Source organism: Hermetia illucens, chromosome 3, assembly GCF_905115235.1.
Source record: "Hermetia illucens chromosome 3, iHerIll2.2.curated.20191125, whole genome shotgun sequence".
Classification (NCBI taxonomy): domain Eukaryota; kingdom Metazoa; phylum Arthropoda; class Insecta; order Diptera; family Stratiomyidae; genus Hermetia; species Hermetia illucens.
The window spans coordinates 148,552,528-148,562,924 of record NC_051851.1 but is presented as its reverse complement, the minus strand read 5'-3'; positions in this window follow the sequence as shown (position 1 = coordinate 148,562,924).

Genomic DNA, 10,397 nt, shown 5'->3' with positions numbered 1-10,397 from the left:
CCAAATTCTCCTTGACTTAGCACAGCTTATAAGCCTTCGCCATCTCAGGCCCGCGGCTGCTAGGTAGTGCAAGTAGACACGGCCCCCGACAGCCGCCCACGGAACACCGACTGTATTCACCGAGGGACTGCCAAGAGCAGAGCCTTGCCTGGCCAATCCGTCAGCCCGCTCATTCCCCTCTATGTTCCTATGCCCGGGAACCCAGAGGAGAGTGACGTTGAGCGTGCCGCCCAGACGGTTGAGCGCGTCTCTGCACTGCCCCACCAGCCGGGAAGATGTCGTCGTTGAGTACAAGGCCTTGATGGCCGCTTGACTGTCGGCCAGAATGGCTATGTTACGCTTGGGGTTCGAATCACGCTCCAACCATCGACACTGGCGAAACCTGGGAGACCATACCACTTGGATACAGCGTGTGTATTCGAAAAACCCCCCGCGCCGACTCCATCTTTGATCCGTCCGTAAAGAATACTGTGTCATAGTCTTGCAACACGCCGCCGGTCTTCCACTTTGCCCTGGTTGGAAGGTCCACAGCAAAGTTTCTCGTTAAGTTCAGCCTGCGTGTGACATAGTCCGTGGGGGATGCCCAGATTTCCCGAGGTATTTCATCTGAGATGTTGCTGTAGCCGTAGGAACTCGCTGTCGGGGTTAGCAGTAGAATTGTTGGTGTTGATTCAGCAGGCGTTTCCTAGGTTCTATGCTCCATCGTGTGTACCAATACGCATCTCGTCCTGGGACCCATACTACCCTTTGATCACAGCCCTAGTCGCGAGATCCAGGAAATAATTCCCCAGGTGCTCTGAGCGTATCTTTCTTCAGAATTTATTGTTTCTGGAATGATCCCTTGATCCCTTTCCTGCAAGTTCATTCGCACTATTATTGCCATCAATACCTTTTGCCCCGGTATCCATTTAAGAGTTATCTCGTTTTTGGCAACCAGTGTTACGAAGGTTTGCTAGCATTCCCATACTAGTTTAGATCTGATTTGGGGTGACGCAATGGCTCCTAATGCCATCTAACCAGCCGAAAAGGTGTGGATTTTAGTGCGTTCATACTTAGTCCCCGATGCACTGGTTTATTGCTTACACCTCCTATTGGAAAACAATGACATATCCTCACTAATTATCGGGGCCTCGGCTTTGGAATGGAAGTGTGAAGTGAAACCACCTTCCATTTCGAGGGTTGGGTTTGTGATTAAGTTGGTAGTTCTTTTATGCCCATATGGTGCAGACGCTCACAAATGGATCAACTTAAGCGGGAACTCTACAACCCGCGTTTCTCCTTTCAGCTTTTAACTTTAGCACGTTTGTAATTTTCCATTGATCTTCGCTGACACACATGTGACATGCAATGCTTCCGATTCACTCTATGTATCCTGGTCCGAATTATGCCTTCTGTTTTCAATCTATCTGCGTGCCACAGTATGTGGTTCCTTCCATGGACTCCTATGATTCCAATCCTCGCTAACTATCCTGGTCTTTAGCAGCAGTAGTTGAGTAACGTTGACGTGAATACATTGATAATTCTATTTTGCTCGTACACTACAAGCGCCCTGACGTCATTCAGTTGAAATGTCTTCAGTTCTTTTACTAGATGGTTCAACGGTACCAATTGCAGCAGTCTTTCCAGGGCACGAGTGGATATGTTCTTCATAATACCCACATGCAGAGGCGTGCGAGTCTTTGGAGCGAGGAAGTCCCTTGGAAGCTTGCCTCTATTTCAATTTGGTAAATATCGGCTTAACTCCAACTTGGTATATCCGTTATACCATGTGGGGGCTCAATCCCATATCTGTTTCTGTGGTGAAAAGGGTCCGCTTGCCTTTGCTAATTACATACTCAAGATATTATATCTCATTTGATGGTTGAAGCCATTCAACAAAAAAGAATGGGAATCTGAGTTCATACAGTTTTCTTTTGTTTGGTAGACGTCGGAGCTTTATCTTAAGATTCTCCCATTCACGCTAACTTTTTACGAGAGACGAAGATTGTTCTGCCGGCTCTGAATTTCTTTATAGAAATTTTTAGCAATATGAATATGATAGTTTCATCACTACACTCTTCAGTATTAGATCCCACCATGCAGTAAGATAGGCAACTCCTCCACTACAACGTCCCACAGTAAAGCTGATAGGACTTCCCTTTGTAAACATCCCCTGGAAATGATGGTGTGTAAAACCTCCGCACACAGATGTACTCCTGCCAGCAAATTTCCAGTCGTTTTACTGGACTTATTGTCCAGAACTCTTTCATTAAACTTAATCCTGCCACTCATCTTTATCTTAGATCCTCTTAGGAGGATTTCTAAAGTTTCCTTTTAACTTTAGCTATAATAGAATATTCTAAAGGTGCATTCTTGCTGAAAGTTGTATTTCCTCACAGAATTTCCTCCTTGAGTCTTTCTTAATTTTCCGGATCCTTTTGTTATGCTGAATAAGTGTTCGGTTATTTTCCTTTCACTATCCTATTCATTCGGCCATATTAAATTGTATTCCACCGTAGGTCTGCCAGAAGATGATTTCGCCAACCGCACTTTGGGTGGCGCTTCCTTGTCAACCTTCAGATAATCCCATATGATGGGGTGATTGCCCTTTTAGCTTCAGAGCCACTCCGATATCGTATATGGTCCTGATCGCCATCATTACCACAACATCCTCACCTCCTCTAGCGATATACGGGTACATTCTCTGCGTCGATTCTACGCATTTCCCTTTGAATCTGTCTGTAGTCTAAGAGTGAGAGCTCTTCAGATAAACACCATCATGACACACTGGAAGCAATTTGAGCCGTGGAGAAAGTATTATTATTCACCTCTTTCCGCCATGTAGCGAAGGCCGTCTCAGTGTTCCTGCTTTATATTATTAAATTATTTCTAATAACATTTTCCCTGACCTCCCATTGCTCTTATTGCTGCTCCATATTTCCAATAATCGCCTGACGGTTGTGTGCCTCGCAATAGTTGGCCGGGCTCTCCAGTTTCTCCGTGAATGATTCGACAGAAGAGTCATATAGTAAAAGTGCTTGGATTTTGAATTTAGCAAATATATTTCACATGTCCTAGGCTTACTAGATAACATGTTGTATAAAAACTTACCTCCTGCGTTACCGAGTCTGGCAATCTTTCTGCTCAAAAGTCAAGGTTGCTGGACCAGCACTTCACTCAGATCCTCAGCATTGGCGATCAGGCTGACTGTCACAGTTACTATCATCATCATCAACGGCGCAACAACCGGTATCCGGTCTAGGCCGGCCTTAATAAGGAACTCCAGACATCCCGGTTTTGCGCCAAGGTCCACCAATTCGATATCCCTCAAAGCTGTCTGGCGTCCTGACCTACGCCATCGCTCCATTTCAGGCAGGGTCTGCCTCGTCTTCTTTTTCTACCATAGATATGCTCTTATAGACTTTCCAGACTGGATCATCCTCATCCATACGGATTAAGTGACCCGCCCAGCGCAACCTGTTGAGCAGGATTTTATCCAAAAACTTGACGGTCATCGTATTGCTCATCGATTTCGTCGTTATGTAGAGTACGGAATCGTCCATCCTCATGTAGGAGGCCAAAAATTCTTCGGAGGATTCTTCTCTCGAACGTGGCCAAGAGTTCGTAATTCTTCTTGCTAAGAACCCAAATTTCCGAGGAACATATGAGGACTGGCAAGATCATAGTCTTGTACAGTAAGAGCTTTGACCCATGCGTCTTCCCATTTGACCAGTGCGGTTTGATGTTGTTGGTTGGTTAGTTTTCGATGCTAATGTTGCCACCATATACTTTGTCTAGCCTTCATTAATGTGCAGCCCAAGATCTCGCGCCAATTGCCAGGCAGTTTGTACGTCTCGGGTCGTTCTTCCCATGATGTCGATATCGTCAGCATAGGTCAGCAATTGGGTGGACTTAAAGAGGATCGTACCTCTCGCATTTATCTCAGCATCACGGATCACTTTCTCCAGGGCCAGGTTGAAGAGGACGCATGATAGAGCATCCCCTTGTCGTAGACCGTTGTTGATGTCGAATGGTCTTGAGAGTGATCCTGCTGCTTTTATCTGGCCTCGCACATTAATCAGGATCAGCCTAGTCGGTCTTATCAATTTCGTCGGGATACCGAATTCTCTCATGGCCCTATACATTTTTACCCTAGCTATACTGTCATAGACGTCTTTAAAGTCGATGAAGATATGGTGCAACTGATGTCCATATTCCAACAGTTTTTCCATCACTTGCCACACAGAGAAAATCTGATGTGTTGCTGCTTTGCCTGGAGTGAAACCTCTTTGGTAAGGGTCAATGATGTTCTGGGCGTATGGGGCTATCCGGACTAGCAAGATAGAGCAGAATATCTTATAGATGGTACTGAGCAACGTGATACCTCTATAATTGCTGCACTGCGTAATAACTCCCTTGTTATGTATGAGACAGATAATGACTCTTTGCCAGTCGTCAGGCATTGATTCGCTGTCCCACACCTTGAGCACAAGTTGATGAATCACTTGGTGTAATTGGTCACCTTCATATTCAACCGATTCGGCTGTAATTCCATCGGCTCCTGGCGACTTATGATTTTTAAGCCGATGAATTGCACGGACTGTTTCTTCTATACTTGGTGGTGGCAGTATTTGTCCGTCGTCTTCAGTTGGCGGGACCTCCAATTCACCGATGTTCTGGGTGTTCAGTAGTTCGCCAAAGTACTCAACCCATCGCTCCAATATGCCCATTCTGTCTGAAATCAGATTTCCCTCTTTGAATCGGCAGGAGAATCATCGAGGTGTGTAAGGCTTCATCCGGCTGACTTGTTGGTAAAACTTCCGCGCCTGGTGCAGTTGCTTCCTGAACTTTTCGAGTTCACAGACCTGTTGGTTCTCCCAGGCTTCCTTTTTCCGTCTGTGAAGTCGCTTCTCCGCTCGCCAGAGTTCGTGATAACTCTCTTTTTGCGGCTGGGGCCAAGTATGTTTGTAGCCGTATCAATGATAACCTTTTTCTGGTGATTGTGAAGATTATTTGTTGATGCTTCATCTGCAGGATCTCTGTTGACTGCGGTTATTGCGGCATCCATTTCCCTCTAATAGGTGTCGTGGAGGGCTGTGTTATGGATGGCTTCAGCGTTAACTCTCACCTGATTGTCAGAGGGGATTCTGAGTGGTGTTGTTAGTCGAGTTTCTGATCGAGTCCAGGTATCGAGGTATCGAGGGACAGGTAGGGCTTGCGATTTCACCAAGCCATAGGTCCTGGTCAAATGACTCTGGATTTGGAAAGGAGGCAAATAGAGACATTGCAGAAATTGTTAAATCTATTCAACGTTTCAACCTTCAGCCGCATTTCTAGATTTTTATACTCATACATGATTGACCGATACTACCCCAGTAAACCCCTTTGGTATGAATGAATATTCCCAAACACTTGCGTAATACCGAAATTAATGGGGTAGAAATACATTTGCATTATCAAATATATTTTTTTTACATTTTTCATTAAATATATAATTAACGATTAGCCAGGCACAAGCAAGCCTTATTGTTGGCAATAGAATGTATCTCTTGCTCGAGCACATGGGCCAATAAATAATCTGTTTATATTTTCCACTTGAGTAGACATGCAATATCTACAAAGAACATTATCTTGCAGATAAGCAAATGGAAAGCAACAATTTGCAACAATTAAATTACTGTATATGCAACTAAATCAAGGGTTTATCATGGGTTGCTGTGTATATATTTACATTTATTGGAGATTGCGTTCCTTCGAACTCTTCGTAGAATAACTAAGCCCACGTATACAAAGTTGGATGGGTAGCATGCAATGAAATTATAGATGGTTTTAAACCTCCTTATGTACCGTGGGAACACTTCAATTTTCAATTCATCAGTCCTTCATTTTAAGGTTTTGTGTAAAACAAAACCTTATTAAAATCGATTTACTGTCTGTCTGTCTATCTGTCCGTCACACGCATTTTTCTCGGAGACGGCTATAGCGATTGACACCAAATTTGGTGGAAAGGTGAAAAATGTGAACACGCACGCATTCAATGAGTTATATACTCCTACGGCGAATTTAAGGAGGGTCCCCATACATTCAAAAGGAGGGTGCAATTTTTTTTTTCATCAAGTATAATCATATGGAGTATCAAATGAAAGGCCTTGGTTGGTACTTTCCAAAGCCTTTTTGACATTCGCTGGAAAGAAGGGGAGTACGGGGCATCGAAAGTGATCATTTCTTTAACGGACCCATTCTCAGAAACTACCAAACCGAAAAATCTAAAAAAAATCAAAAGGCTGCCACTATTTAGTGCGTAGGCTCCTAAATACCCTCCATACCGATATCTGTTCAAATAAAGTTAATAATAGTATATTCCTACAATTTTTAGTAATTGACTGCAAAATTAAGTTCATCCAAGAATCATGAAATTTTGCAAAAATGTATAGTATAAAGCATGATTCTGCCAAGTTTGCTGGAAATCGCACTATTACCAACAAAATTATAACAGGTCAAAGTTGCCGTTTCTGTTCAACTTTAAAACTTTGAATGTCATTATCACGCAAAAGTGGACATTCTCACATAATATATGCATATGTTACGTGCTAGATTCAAATGGGATAAATGCACACTCAAATGGCTTTATAAAAGAAATACAGAAAACCTTTCATACCTTAAACGCCAAGCTTCCAGTTTCCGGCGTGATGGTTGTGGCGATAGAGCGCTGCTCTGGGTTCGAATCCCAGTCGACATGGGTGTTTATGTTCGTCTTGTGTTTGTCTTATTGGTGAACAGAAAACAGTAGATAATATTCACAAAATTTGGATGTCCATTCTCCGGCCAGAAGATGAATACACTAGGAAAATGGAAGTACTAATGCAGAATTTTTTCCGTTATTACACAAAATTCGGTCCAACAGCAGAAAATTCCTTATCACTACATTTGAGGCGGCAAAGAAGCTAAAACGGACGGGCGGACCAACCCTGAGTAGAGGGGTAACTCTTATGTGGAGGAAATGGCTTTGTCTGGATGCGGTGTTTAGGAATAACGTTTTTTAGCGTTTACCTGATGTTGGTCTGGAGAATGCCGTTTCGGGCACAGAGGGGCGAATCCTGATAGGTAGTGATTTTAATGCTAGGACCCTTGACTGGGGCAGGCCTCAGCTAGACTCCAGAGGGAAACGTTCGAGGTGGTTCACGCTACTTTCCGGCGTGCACCAACCCAGCGCTCCACTTGCGTGTGGAATGTCGCAAGGGTGAAGATTGGAAAGTTCGTCGAAACCCTTAGAGAAGGCAGAGTCGCGCTGGAGGGCGCTGGAGACACTGTCGTAAACTTAGTGCTGAACCTGAAAACGGCGGCGTGTGAGACTTCCATGCCCCGGAAGGGCCCCAGCCGCGACATACTTTCTATGTACTAGTGGACGGCAGAAATTACCGACCTACGCTCATCAGGAGTAGACTCGATGAAGCGATCAGCGCTACCGGGGACTTATCTCCAAGGCAGTTCGGGTTCGGAATAGGGGGATCCACGGTGGATGTTGTTATGGAAGTCGTGGATGCGGTTTATCGAGCCGAGACATAGCCACTGATCTCGACGGATAGTACTCCCCATAATGCTTGATGTCAGAAATGCTTTCAGCTCCGTAAGGTGGACAGATACGCTAGGCATATCAGAAAACTCATGAGGAATTATATGAAACACCACGCCCTATCTATGAAAGGCGGAGGAGGATGGAAAACACATCGGGAGGATTCATCCTAGGGCCGGACCTCTGGAACACTCGCTGCGATATTCTGGTGAGACCCGATATACCAGAAGATTCGGGCCTGTTCGGTTATGAAGACGACGTTCAGGGTAAGCGGATGGATGACTGCTCATGATGCTCAGACCGAAGTAGTCATCTTGACCACAAAGGGAATCCCGACCCTGTATAGAGTCAAAACCAACGGTTAAATACCTTGATTTAATGCTCGACTCGAAGATGAGCTTCTTCGAATAAATTAAAGCAGCAGGGAAGAAGACGCAGCCAGGGACTCGGCCTTGAGTCGGTTAAGGGGGAATGTTGGGAGCCCTATATCTACTAGGGACGCCTTCTTATGGGAGCAACGCAGTCGGTTCTGTTCTATAGCGCGGAGGTATGAGCTGATGCCCTTGATAAGGAGATGCATCGTAATCGCCTTGTTCAAGTGCAGAGACGAGGAGCTTCGCGAGTCGCATCTGCTTATCGCACTATCTCAGAACCGACCGTGATGGTGATCGCGGGAATGATCCCCATTGCCCTCCTCGCCAAAGGGCGTAAAGCTATCTACAGCCACAAGGGCGAAAACTTAAGAGTGGTGGTTCCCTATGAAGAACGTCAACGCACCCTTACCGAGTGGCAACTCTCTTAGCAAAATCAGCCAAGAGTCAGATGGACTGCCTGGTTCATCAACAATTTGGATCCGTGGCTAAACCGAACGCATAGTGAAATTGTTTACTTCCTTGCCCAACTTCTAAGAAGGCATAGAGGTTTTCAGTCTTACCTCCACAGAATTGGGAAGGCGCGGTCTCCTGATTGTGTGTTCTGCAATGCAGTAGCGGACGACGCTGAAAACACCTTTCTCTTGTGAAAGGTCGGCCGAAATTTGTAAGGAGCTTTATGTAGACACAGGGAAGCTCTCTCCAGACAACATTGTCAGATAGATGCTGAAGAGCTGGCAGCTGGAGTCGTGTTGCGCATTATGTTCGGGCTCTTCTTATTGCAAAGCAGATTGAACTTGACGCGCAGAGGGACCGGATGGCAAGGGATTTCCTGATTCCTCCCCTTCCCTCCAGTTGGTGAAAGGGATTCCCTGACTTGAAGACTCCCAGAGCCGGGAAAACGGGAGAGCTAGCCCGAAGTAATATGTCAAACGGTTCCAGGTTAGTTCTCTGATGACAGGGGGTCGTTTAGTTGGTATTCCGACTGCCTACTATTGCGGGAGCCCAAAACACTGTGCATAAATGCATTCAACTACCCTGCTGCCAAAAAAAACTTCTTTGAAAACCGTAGACAACTCTCATAGACAACTACTCCATATTGGCTAAGCGCTCTTCAAACATGCTGTTCCTAACGGACGACGTCGTATGAATCAACGGATAATTGCAGAGATGACCTCGTTAAATGTCTTAGCCGATACGCGGAGATAAAAAAAACTGATCAGATAAGGTCCGTTGACAGCGTCGCAAACAGCATGGAATCAGGCAAAAAATAGCAGCAACCGAAAATATATAACACGCTCCTGTGATCACTACTACTGGTAAAGGGTCTGAGCTTCAAAATGGTATATAGGTTGTGGGGTCTAGGTGCCAGGAAAATTTCTGATTTTTGGAGGAACCTGGGGAAAAACTTTAAACGCGTATATCTCCGTTAATATTGAGAATTTCGCAAAAAGGAGCTTAATTTGTGATCACTACTATTGGTAGAGGGTCTGAGCTTCAAAATGGTAAATAGGTTGTGGGCTCTAGGTGCCGTTTAACGATGGAAAATCTACTAGATAGGATTAGATGCATTCGTGGAACTCGATGGTGCACCAGCGGATAAAAGCAGTAGAAACCTAACCGGAGGATATAAGGTAAGTTACTGCATTAACACTGGGCTAGGCAGTAGCGCCTAATTAATCTAAGTTGAGCAGTTAATAATTGAACAGCCCCGTGGAGCAATACCTGAAGAGTGGTCACCCGGGAAGAGAGTGGTCTCCAGAACTTCGCGAAGTTACCTCTCTATATACCTTTCACGGTCCTGATCAATTCAAGGGCTCGCGGGCTTGTAGAAAGTCAATTATTTTCTCCGAACACATATGTACCCTTCGCATCAGCACGCTTGTTTACATTTCAAAACGACCATATGTATTCAGATATTTCCCAAAAGAAAACGAAAACATTCTCACAAAAAAAAACATCCTCTTGACGTCTTTCACGTTCACATCTGAGGCGCACTTTGCATTACATAAACTTGAACTTGGGTAATAACTTTCTATTTCTACTTTCTAAAGTATTATTGTAATTTTTGGCACCGCTCACAATTTCAGGGATATTTTTGGAAACCGCCAGAGAAAACATCACTTCTCATCACGTCGTCTAATTTTGTTTTCATAATTGGAAAAGCGTCAACACCAAAGGTGGGGAAAATTGATTATCATTAAAAAAGGCAATGAAAATGCGCACTTTATTGATGATAGCTAATCAATTCGATTAGAATCATGTTAATGGTCCTCTGTCAAGGTGTCCAATACTTGGCACGATGGTCAGGAGTTATTTTTATTTTGAAATCTAAACTTGTCTGTAAAGGTTACATTCGTGAAATGTATATGTAGACGAGCACTTGAATGCAATGTAAAAAGTAAAGTAACTTAAGAAGATGAGTACTTTGTGATCGAGTATCTAAACACCTAGGCGTTGGGGTCATTCATTTA